Source organism: Etheostoma cragini, chromosome 1 (assembly GCF_013103735.1).
Source record: "Etheostoma cragini isolate CJK2018 chromosome 1, CSU_Ecrag_1.0, whole genome shotgun sequence".
Lineage (NCBI taxonomy): Eukaryota > Metazoa > Chordata > Actinopteri > Perciformes > Percidae > Etheostoma > Etheostoma cragini.
This window is the reverse complement of record NC_048407.1, coordinates 32533935-32536990: the sequence shown is the minus strand read 5'-3', so window position 1 is coordinate 32536990 and position 3056 is coordinate 32533935.

Sequence of the window (3056 nt, the reverse complement as noted above, 5' to 3'; positions counted from 1 at the left end):
CCCCCCCCCCCCCCCCCCGCTGTAAATTATGCCTGTGATGGAAGCAAAATATCCCAAAACTGCAAAATTAGAAAATCTAAATAAAGATAAAAGTCATAAATGTGATTTGACTGAAGTTTTATCACAATTTTATGCATGTCTTATTAGATCATGTGTATCTATATCTATATATATTCATTTTGTTTACCTTTTGGCCATTTTTGTGTGTTTCTTTCTGCACTCTTGCCTGAACTTTGTTGCTGTTGTTGTTGTTGTTGTAGTTGTTGTTGCACATTATCTCGTCCGCTGTCGGTCTCTGTTTCCTGAGTTGTAACTTTTAAATAAAAATGAAAATCACAAAAATAAAAACACATTGAAAAAAAAAAAAAAGTGCAACAAAAATTGTGCAACCCTAAATTTTGCCTATGATGGAGGCAAAATATCCCAAAACCCCAAAATTAGACCATGTTCTTTGCCTGTAGCGTCCCCTTTTTAAAAGGTCTTCGTTCCACGTGTTGAAGCTCATTAAACCGAATGTACATTTAAATTAAACGACAACCAGGTTTTATTTGAATCCTTTTTATTGGTTAGGTCCTCCTAATTTAATTTCAAATAATTAAATTAAATGGTCTTTTTTTTTTTTAACATCGTCTTCAAAGAAGGAAAAGCGTGTCACAGAACTAAAAAGCAAATCTCAATCTCTCACAAGTCATTTAAAATGTGCAAAACAAACCAAAAATAAAGCAAAGTTCCTCCTAAAAACACTGAAATCACAACAAACAAACAAACAAACAAACAAACAAACAATAGTTGAAATGAAAACGCACACGCAACACACAACTGACTCTATGACGAAGATCTGGTGCAACGTAAGTAGTTTCTGTTCATCCGGTCGGGGGGGCAGTCGGTCCGTCATGTCTCTGAATCGCTCTGGGGTTTCCCGCCATTTCTCCAGGGGCGGAGCGAGGGCTGTGATTGGACGTGGGACGTGGGACAGGACTTGTTGTTTTTAAAAACCGAAGGTGTTCTCCCCGCTGTAGGCCACGTATAAAAAGCCGTCCTCGTCCTTCTCCTTCTCGTACAGCTGCCCCATCGTGATGCTGCAACAGGAAGGAGACACAGGTAAAACATACGGCCCGTGGACCAAAACCGGCCCGCCAAAGGGTCCAATCAGGCCGCGGGAGGACAACTGCAGAGAAGTAATTAAAATCCAAATTCACCACTTTAATCAGAGGTCTTACTCTGAATATTTACCCCCTTATCCCGGGTCCGTGATGTTATTTTTTTGAATTATATGTAAAAAATGACTCATCAATTAAAGAAATCTTAGTCGACTAATTCCAAAACCACAGATTAGTTGACTAATCGCCTGAGATTTCTTTAGTTGATGAGTCATTTTTTATGCTTAGTCATGCCTAATTACTCATTTCCAATAAACTTATGAGCTCATTTCTGGTGAGCACGAGATTTAAAGAGGTTCTTTTGCAGGATTAATTGTGTAGAAACTCAGTTTTACAGACTGTTAATTAACTATATTTAAATCAAGCTTTTCTGGCTCCGTCGATTAAATAATGAATCGATTAGTCGTCAAAATCAAGTAAGTGTCAGTCAACGAGGAATTTCTTTAGTCGAGGACCGGCCTAGTCACAACAGTTTGATCAGGGACGCACCGAATCCAGGATACGGGTTTGGGTTCGGCCGAGTATTGGGCTTTTTAAAGGGTTTCGGTTTCTGCCAAACCAACCCGAATCCTACGCATGCGTAACGTGCACCGCGCCGGTCGATGTAACACCGTCGATCACGTGTTCAATTATTCAATTAGCCATGCCAATCTGTTTCCTGACTAAAAAAAAAAACTATTAAAATATATATGACTTGCTAAAATAATTTAACTTTAATTTAAATTTTTTAATTAATTTTAATTTGTAATTTTTTTTTAATACAGTTTTATTTTTAATTTTTTAATTAATTAATTAATTTTAATTTGTAATTTTTTTTAATTCAGTTTTATTTTTATTTTTTTAATTAATTAATTTTAATTTGTAATTTTATTGTAATTTTACTTTAAAATCTTTAATTAATCAATTTTAAGTTGTAATTTTTTTAATTAATTCATTTTAATTTGTAATTTTATTTTAATTTTACTTTAATATTTTTAATTAATTCATTTTAATTTGTAATTTTTTAATTCATTTTAATTTGTAATTTTTTAATTCATTCATTTTAATTTGTAATTTTATTTAATTTTACTTTAATATTTTTAATTCATTCATTTTAATTTGTAATTTTATTTTAACTTTTCTTTAATATATTTCATTAATCTTAATTTGTAATTTTTTTAGTAATTCATTTTAATTTGTAATTTTATTTCAATTTTACTTTAATAATTAATACATTTAGTGATGAATCCAAACACAGGAAACGTAGCATTTCAATGTTTTTCAGTTACAACGTTGTTGCTTTTGAGGAAATAATTAATGAATCAGACTCTTTAGATATGGTTATTTATTTATTTATTTTATCACCAAAAATATTTTAGGGAGCATTTTGTTAAAAAAAAGACTTTTAAGGGGGGGTCGTTGTTGAAAAGATATTTTGAGAACCCCTCCCAAGAAGCAGGTGTAAAGGTGCGAGGAGCCCTGCAGGGGCCCCCAAACGGACGGATTTCTCTCCTGTAAATACATAAATACAGGCGGAAGGTTCTGAGTCATGACAGGCCGGGGTTGTGACTACAAATCCCTCTGGGTGTTGTAGTCCGTCTCAGCTGCAGGTCTAATAATACATCAACTCGTGGTGTTTTCCCATTTCATCATTCTCCAGATGTTTACACTCAACTACATGCCCTGCGTCTTCTTACTTAAGCCCTTTTATATATTTATATATCTCCTTTAAAAGAGCTAAATTAAGAAGACGCAGGGCATACAATAAAATTCAAATTAATTAATTATTTAATTAATTTAAAATCATAAAATGAGATAATCTGGATTTTCTTTATACATACATACATCTATATATACACACACACATACACACACACACACATATATTCACACACACACACACACACACACACATAT